We start from the raw sequence: 10,000 nt of genomic DNA, 5'->3' as shown, positions 1-10,000 counted from the left end.
AATCCCCCTTCTCAGGATCAGGTCGAAAATGCCCATGGGCCATACGATGAAATGAATGTTCTTCTCTCAGCCCTTCCCCCTTCTAATTCTTTCCATCTTGCACAAAGAACCATAGCACAAAACGACACATATGACCGACATTATTGCTGAGTCGGCTGAGGCCTGGATTTTTTCTCTTCTTCTTTTCAGAATGTTCTCATAACGGAAACCGATGACATTATGAAAACCAGATGTGATGAAATATCGTCAATAGGGAATTTGGTAAAGCTTTTTTTTTCTTTCTTTCTTTCTTTCTTTCTCTCTCTCTTTCTTTCTTTCTTTCTTTCTTTTTTCTGGTTAAGATTTTTTTGAAGGGGGAAATGCGGTATTACGACTAACAGATACAAAAAAGTAGATTTCAGATGATGATGAAATGAGGGGCTCATTGTTAATAATACATTGTACTAATATGCAAAATATATAAGACAAGATATAAGTAAAAATTTTTTTGCATAATTTCTTAATGCAGAATACTTTTGAAGATAGCAAGTCGTGTTTAAAAAATGAAGACCCTTTTATCAACAGTTTCATTGCCAAACAGTACTTAAAAGATTTTAATTTCAAAACTGACGTTGACCATGTGAACCCTGATGCTCTGCTTCCTCTTCCCCTCTCTCTCCAGATAGCCGACTTCCCTGTGGATGTTTCCGACTATGGCACCTATGTATTGTAAGCAGGAGCAACTTCACAGGTTTGGAGATCAAGGGTGTTGGCTCAACTGCCTGTTGAGTTTGGAATTACATAACACTCGATCCAGCACCTTGATGATGGGCTGTTATTTTATCGCCCCGCCGACCTTTTTAGATGCTCTTCAGAAGGAAACTACCCTCTCACTTTACATTTTAACGTCTACAATGATGAGAAATGCCGTTCAGGTGTTTGAAAGTCTTCGTTTTTTACATAGAAATATATTTTAACATAAAATTGTGGATTTTTTTCACCAATTTGTTCTTCACGAGATTGTGAATTTCTTTAATAATAATAATAATAATAATAATAATAATAATAATAATAATAATAATAATAATATAGAAGAAGAAGAAGAAGAAGAAGAAGAAGAAGAAGAAACCGAAGTATAGCGAATAGCGAGGATTATTATATAAAGGAATAATAACAGTAATAACGGCAAAAGCACTGACAATATAATGTCACATGCGCAACTCATCATTATTTCCCCCCATTCACGTGAGAACGTCATTTCCACCGAACTAAGCCTTGAATGGAATCGAATAATACTCTCGCTCTTCAAACGGACCTGAATCTCGGGAGAGAATTATATATCTCATTTGTTTCTTTTCAGTCAGTTATCGAGTCTGTCAAACTCCCAGATTCAAAGTATTTGAGATTTGAGTGGTGTGGATGAGCTGCCATTTGTTTGAAGGGTATCTTTCTTATTTTTTTTTTTTTTCGGTGGGAGGGGAAAAATTTGGGGGAGGGAGGGAGGGGTTAACGGCATTGAAGTCAGCTGTTAGATATTTCTCTATCTGTCTGCCTGTCTCAGATGGCTATGAAGATGGTATATTATAAGTTAGATTATATTTTTATTTAAAGACCAATTGCAATAGATATTTTGAAAAAACCTCTCTCTCTCTCTCTCTCTCTCTCTCTCTCTCTCTCTCTCGTTTGTCCTATATAAATTTGTCCTATGATCGCAATCCATTGCGTATAGTTTTCCATAATGTTTTCTCTCTTTGACAATAACGTTGAAAACTAGAATGATAAATATTCGAAGTCAGAGTCATAATGAAATTAAATTAAAGTTCGTAAACTATATAACATTTATTAAAACAACAACAACTATTAATAGAATATTGCAATCTAGTCACGGTTATAATAACCTATCCAAGGTAGCACGAACGACCTGTGCAATTTCGTCCGTTAACCAGCAAACATATATTAGAATTTCCGTGGATTTTGCGTAATGAATTGGAGTCTTAGGTATAACACATTTCGCTTTATGTTTGGTTATTACGGTAAAATGCCTTTTAACGGGAGGGATTTTTTCTGACGGGAAAATCTCTCGAAATTACAGTTTGATTGTTCTGGGTGATACATATGTTTAGGGATTATATTATGATTTTCCTTACTGGGACAAACTTTCATGATTCATTTTTTAAATGTGTCTCACTGGAACGAACTGTAAAGAATTATAGAGTGATTTCGCATACAGAGTCGAACCTTAAATGATTATATTTTAATTTATTTAATTAAGGCAAATTATTAACTTTTACGTCCTCATTCACCTTATGAAGACGGATCATTAAATACTGCATTTCCATCTTTTGATCTGAGACTGATCTTGAATATAACGTTTAGATTTTTTCGTTGAGGAAAATCTTTAAAACTACCTTTCTCCTCGTATCCGAGTTGTGAAAATGTTTACTCGCTGTGAGTTAGATGTTTAAGATATTATTATAAACTATATATATATATATATATATATATATATATATATATATATATATATAGTATGATATATATAGATATATATAATAATATATATATATATATATATGGGTGTGTATAATAAAGAACGTATTTAGTATAATAATATTTTAAACATCTAACCCACAGCGAATAAACATTTTCACAACTCGGACACGATGATTTAAACTCTCACAAGGAGAAAGGTAGTTTTAAAGATTTTCCTCAACGAAAAAATCTAAACGTTATATTCAAGATCAGTCTCAGATCAAAAGATGGAAATGCAGTATTTAATGATCCGTCTTCATAAGGTGAATGAGGACGTAAAAGTTAATAATTTGCCTTAATTAAATAAATTAAAATATAATCATTTAAGGTTATTCGACTCTGTAGGCGAAATCACTCTATAATTCTTTACAGTTCTTTTTCCAGTGAGACACATTTAAAAAATGAATCATGAAAGTTTTTGTCCCAGTAAGGAAAATCATAATATAATCCCTAAACATATGTATCACCCAGAACAATCAAACTGTAATTTCGAGAGATTTTCCCGTCAGAAAAAAATCCCTCCTGTTAAAAGGGAGGGATTTTTTCATGCCTCTTTTAAGCATGAAAATATTAATGTTATGAAGAAACTACGAAACGCGTCGCAAGTAAAATGTGGTGTCTATATATATATATATATATATATATATATATATATATATATATATATATATATATATATATATATATATATATATATATATATATATATATATATACCACATTTTACTTGCGACGCGTTTCGTAGTTTCTTCATAACATTTTCATGCCTAAAAGAGGCAATACAGTATTTTAATGGATAAAAGATCACACAATCATTATTGGCTGACAAAGCTGATTAAAGGTGACAACAATAGAGATAAATAATAAAATCTTTAAAATGATTTACAGTAGCATATAAACTACTTAGTGGGTAAGCAGAAATTTTACAATTTACTTTGTAAATTAATTATTGAATAATATATTTTAAAAGCAAGTGATAAGATGAATTATCAATGTTAAGAGCTGGTTTCCTAAAACAAATATTTCTATCGATTCAGAGTCTCGATAATTACTTCATTAAAAGTACCAAGAACACTAAAATTTTCTAATCTTGTACCTATATTACATTCCTCTACATGCTGTAAAATCGGTGATCTGGTTGGTTATACCAGCAAGCAACCGGTACCAGGAGAAATGCCATAATGTTCGGAAGATCTTGTCCGGACCGACAGCTTTGACTGGCCAATATAGGTGACGCTACAGGCGTCACACTTATAAATATAGTTGATGCCAGACAAAAGGTCTGACGGTAGTTTATCCTTGTGGTTTAACAACGCTTGGATAGCACGGTTGTTGGTAAATACTGACATCGGGTAATGTGGGGAAAGATATACCTAATCATATTTTTTAGTATTCTTGTAACGTATTCACATGAAGGATCACCTATCTATGGCAATTTAAAATGCATAGCCAGTTTATCAACCCTTGGTATATCTATTTTGCTATTTATACTAAGAGAATTAATTAGGAAGTTTCTTATTTCTTCATATATTATGTTATTAGGATAACATAACATATTTTACCAGCAACCGTGCTATTCAAGCGTTGTTAAACCACAAGGATAAACTACCTTCAGACCTTTTGTGTGGCATCACCTGTATTTATAACTGTAATGCCTATAACGCCTCCTATACTGACCTGTCAAAGAGGTCATCAGTCCGGACAAGATCTTCCGAACATTATGGCATTTCGCCTCGTACCAGTTGCTTGCTGGTCAAGCCAACCAGATCACCGATCAGAACATTTTAGCATTCATGGTAATTTTAATGAAAAATCATTATTGAGAATCTCTAGATAGATAGAAACATATCTTAAAAAAAAAACAGATCTTTCCCTTAACAATTTTTCTTATCCCTTGCTTTTAATATAAATTATTCAACAATTCATTTATAATGTAAACTGTTCAATTTCTGCTTTGCTTTACCCACTCAGTAGTTTAATGGTTATATATTAGTTTAAAGATTTTTTTCAATTATATCTACTGTTGTCACCTTCAAACTGCTTTGTCAGCCAATAATGATTGTATGAACTTTTTTCTATTAAAATACTGTACTGCCTCTTTTAGGCTTGCAAATGTTATGAACAAACAACTAATCGCGTCGCAAAATGAATATGGTGGCTCTTAACCTGGTCTCTTCTTTTCCTGAGAGTGAGATTTCCCCATGGTAGAGGGGGTTTCATATTGATTCTACTTACGAAAACACCGAGTTCGACGGTGTTTTATAAGGTCAGAATCGGTATAAACTTATAGCCTCACTGTTAGCCGAATAAGTAACGTCAATGTCGTCCTGATTTCGTGCCATGAGGGGATGAAATTATTATCAACTAGAAAATTCCCCTTCGGTACATATATGAAAATATATCAATTCTGAGGTAGAGCGAATTGGAAATTAAAGGACATTTGTAGCTTGAATGATTTATATGAATCACGGGGATGTGATAATTATTTTATATATATATATATATATATATATATATATATATATATGTATATATATATATATGGTGTGTGTGTGTGTGTGTGTGTGTATGTATTCATACATTCCTCTAACCTTGCACAACCGTATTGCATGTGTAAGCCTTCGATTGCGGAAGTATGTGCGCGTGAGTCCAGTAAATAAAGATGAACTCTTCAGTCCCCCGAGGAGTAAGATTGAATTCGCCTCTTGGTTCAAACTCTCTGGAGACAAAAATGCTACAACACAAACATTGCGAAGGAAAAGTAAACTCCCGAACTTCGGCAGGCGTTTGAGAAAGTGGCGAACGAAGGAGAATTAAGAAAAGTCATTCTGTCAGGAGGTCCTACCAGCGATAACTGGATTTGCAGTTTGCTGTTGGGTCTAGGCAAACGAAGTCTATGATGTTAATAATATATACTCACGGAGACACAATATATATATATGTATATTATAATATATATTTATATATATATATATATATACATATATAGTATAATATATATATAATATATATATATATCTATATAAGTAATATATATATATATATATTATATATATATATATATATATTAGAGAGAGAGAGAGAGAGAGAGAGAGAGAGAGAGAGCGAGAGAGAGAGAGGAGAAGAGAGAGAGAGAGTGAGAGAGAGAGAGAGAGAGTTTCCAGCAATTACTTGAGCGTATTGACCTTCCTAAATAGCGAACTCTCCCGAGGCTTCATTATAATATGTTGTTAGTTACTACAACGTTTCTGTATACCATTATAGAATTCATCTTTTTTATGCTCTTATTAGTTATTTTTACAACTCTCGTCTCTTTTCAGTCTTTCAATTTTCACTGCCTCTAACTTGATGTTTTTCCTTCTAAATACTTAATTTATTTTTGTAATCTTATAAACTTCAAAAAGAATAACACTCTTATGTAAGTAATGGTTCAAGATATTCATTAAGCACTTGTGAAATATTGGTATATACGTTGAAAATTCTTACTATGACTTTTTTTCTGTTGCATTCTTATATCTTTAATTATTTATTTTCAGGATTTCAAATAGCGGTATTTTCGCCGTGGTTTACAACAAGTCATTGGAATGGAGCCAGGGAACTCACCTCATGCCAACATAGGTTATAGAAGCTAGCGCATAGATGATGGTCACCTATTCTGATATTGGCCCCACCAAATATTACTGAAGTGTACGGATCACACTACCATAATATGGAACGCCCTATGCAGAACAGTGTGAATAAACCTCCCATGGCCGAGTGGATAGGGTAAATTACTGTATAATCAGGTGTCTCCAGTTCGAGTCTTCTCTCGTTAAGAACGAGGTAAGTGCATAGGCAGATGGATCGTCACCTTATTTCTTATGGTTGTTGCAAATTAATGTCCATGTTCTTGCAGTCTGGAGCCATTCCCTTTAAGGGGAAAACTGCTTGCATGTCCCTTGATTAAAAAAGAGCGAGCGTGTGTGTATACCACCGCCAGATTTAGTTGGGAACCCAGTCTCAAAATTTTACATGAAGTGATGAAATGCATCCCTTGATTTTAGAGAATTCTCTTCATTCCCTCTCTCCCTCCACCCCTACCCCCCCCCCCCCCCCCAAAAAAAAAAAAAAAATATCATTGCAACGCTTGGTAACGAATAAATGCAATCTCAGTTTAGAAAAATATATTTCAACTGCAACGATATATTTCTCCTCATGGAGAGAGTTCCTGTTATGTAATTAAATAGACGAGCTTTTATTGCGTTTTCTATGACCGCATTTAAGCGCCGACGGAAATATTTTCGGGACTCGACATAAACGCATAGTATTTGCAAAGTAGAATCTCTCCGCATTTTTCCTCCGAGAATTGGAGATGCGTCCTTGCTCATAATATATGACAGTTTTCCTGATAGTTTTCCAGTGTACTGGCCTGGTCCCTCTTGGTCTCATGCTTGAAGAGAATAAGTGTACAGTATATGCGTATATATATATAATATTTCCCATTGCGATAGGAATGCTTTGAAATATTGTATACCACTGGGATGAAATGAATGGTTGCTCTTGCTCTTTCTTTGCTGGTGAATATATATATATAATTTTTTTTTTTTTTGCATCTTTGAGTTATCCACATAGTAAGTTGTTCGTGTGAAGCTATTCATACATATAACATGAGCATGCTCAGATTAGAGTTTTGCAGCGTGTATTTAAGTATTTATAGGTCGGTTTAGGATTTATTCGTATATATGCTTCTAAATGAAGGATAATAGAAAATCCAAATGTAAATTAAACATGGTTTGTGACAGCGCGCGCGCGCGCGTGTGTAGAATCTACTGGTCATATTAACCTGACACAAATGTAATTGTAATAGCCACAATGCCCTCTCAATTTATCGAATTCTTGGCGCTATTTTGGATACAAAGCTTCAGATACAAGTGCAAGAAATGTGAAGAAATTATGATGCCTGGTAGTGTGAAACGAACTCGGGTTACCATAATCAAGACAAGGTCACCTTCGACCTGACCACGAGAAGGATAAAGTCCATTGCCTCTCATACATACATATATCTGTCGTTTTCTGATATATTTATTAGAGGTGGAATGGACTCATCCTCACCATCGTAGCCGAGTGGGCAGTCGTTTTTATGGCTTTTTTAGGCTGAAATATTTGCAGAATCTACTGATCGTTTCATGGCAGGTAGATGTACGTACTGTAAGAGACAATAGGCTTTTATCCTCCTCTAGACTAGGTCGGCAACGTGACCCCGTCGTGATAATGGTAGCCCGGGTTCGTTTCCTACTACCGGACCCCATAATTTCTTCATACTCTTGCACTTGGATCTTAAGGTTTTGTAGTGACAAGCGTAGCCAAAAATGAGTGAAGAATATGAAAAGTTATGAGGGCATTATGGATACTGCAATTACAAACACATACATGCAGGCAGACACACACACACACACACACACACGCGCACACACACACATATATATATATATATATATATATATATATTAATATATATATATATTATATATATATATATATACATATATATATATATATATATATATATAAATATATATATATATATATATATATAGTATATATATAAATATATATCTATATATATATATATATACATATATATATATATATATATATGGATATTATATATATATATATATATATATATATATATATCTTTATATATATATATATATATATATATATATATATATATATATATATATATATATATATATATATATATATATGAATATATATATATATGAATATATATATATATGAATGAAGAAGGGAATTACATAAAAGCAGTATTTGTACCAAGAGTTCCAAAGGTCAGCCGTTATGTCACTACAGTTCATAGCCTCTTCATTACCTTAATCACTGGTTGGAGGAAAATTTTGTCTTTAATATCTCAGTCCCACCCTCCTTTTGAGAGGTTTATGGAATTTCTTTGTTTAATCAGTGTTGATTCTACCATCTGGCTTTTGAACCGACAATTACTGCTATAAATTAAATGACAAATTCAGTTTCTTCTGTGATGATGGATATTTATTTAGTTTAAAATAGCTGAGCTCTGTTGTATTAATCACTAGGAGAGTGATTTACACATTAAAACCGAGGTAGGATTGGTCATAGTCGAGGCAAGAGATTTCTTAAACTCCTGTGTCTTTGGGGACTATTTTTGTTGAATGTTAATCAGGGATTTGGCTAAGGTATTTGAGTAGGTAAAAGCAAAAGGTTTAGAGTTTCCAAGTGTCTGTGTCAACGTCTTAATCCTGTCTATAATGTGGGATTTTGGTTTTCTTATTGGACGTCTCTTTAATCTTGTTTTGAGGGGGGCAGTAGAAGATTATGGTAGCTTTATAGATCGCTTTCTCAATTATATGGTCAGGATACTTTTAAGATGACAGTTACTTACGGATTGGTTCAATCTTCATTTACCGAAAATCCGGGGAGCAATTCCGTAAGGCTCTCAAGAATAAATCACTGGATATGCCAATCTTAATAGAAACGCCATGATAACTAAAACAGTGAATGTATGAAAGTAAAAATATTGGTTTTTTTGTATATGGTAAATTTGTATTCTGTAGTGTTTCTAATTTTTAAAACATCAAGAAAAGGAGTTTTTGTTGTCTGCTTCCCATTCAACTTTGTATTTGATGCTGGGCAATGCATTCAATTATGAAGGAAATTCGTTGTAATTGCCGCATCTATCATCACAAAATGTTAGGAAATCATCCACACCTTGTCTTTAGTTTTTATAGCATTTATTATTACAGTTTCAAAATATTCCATGTAGTATAGGTTGGCTAAACCAGGATTAAAGGGCTGGTCATGCTGCACCCGCACTTTGTTTTATATAGAATGACTACCCAAAGGAAAGGGCGTTCTTAGATACACATAATTCAACTAACTTTATTATTTTATTTGGGGCTAGTGGGAAATGATGTGAATAGGGGGTTAACTTTTCTCTCTAAAACTGTTGAACATCCTGTACTGGCACTTTTGTGGATAGGGAATCTATATCTAAGCTTAAAAGTTTTATGTTGTGAAGTCGTATATGTGCTTTGAATTTGTGACAAAATTCTTCAGAATGTTTAATGTGACTAGGAGAAAATGTGTTAAGAATAAGGAACGGAGGCCGGCTAATTTAGGTAGTTGAATTATGTGTATCAAAAAGCGTCTTTTCATTCGGAGAGTTATTCTGTAAATCTTATTTCATTTATAAACTTGCCTGTAGAGCAAGACATTTGTTATCTACCTTTGTTATCTAACTTTCTACCTTTTAGCGTTTTTATTGGCTCCTTAAATGAGCTGGAATTCTGTGTTAACAGTAAATATTTCACAGTCATATATATATATATATATATATATATATATATATATATATATATATATATATATATATATATATATATATATATATTATATATATATATATATATATATATATATATATATATATATATATATATATATATATATA

General features: G+C 32.9%; 1 protein-coding gene and 1 long non-coding RNA gene across 6 annotated transcripts in view; one reads left to right on the top strand and one right to left on the bottom strand.

The window, feature by feature from the left end:
* The window catches only part of LOC135224442 (synaptogenesis protein syg-2-like), a 287,540-nt gene that overhangs the window by 41,740 nt on the left and 235,800 nt on the right, over positions 1-10,000 (bottom strand). The window lies entirely within an intron of this gene.
* Positions 1-10,000, top strand: part of LOC135224443 (uncharacterized) — a 175,523-nt gene that overhangs the window by 138,096 nt on the left and 27,427 nt on the right. The window contains exon 2 of the long non-coding RNA XR_010316734.1: positions 6,048-6,333. This is a non-coding gene — a long non-coding RNA (uncharacterized LOC135224443). The remainder of the gene's footprint in view (positions 1-6,047; positions 6,334-10,000) is intronic.

This window comes from Macrobrachium nipponense, chromosome 12, assembly GCF_015104395.2.
Source record: "Macrobrachium nipponense isolate FS-2020 chromosome 12, ASM1510439v2, whole genome shotgun sequence".
Lineage (NCBI taxonomy): Eukaryota > Metazoa > Arthropoda > Malacostraca > Decapoda > Palaemonidae > Macrobrachium > Macrobrachium nipponense.
This window is presented reverse-complemented; position numbering and strand designations above follow the sequence as displayed.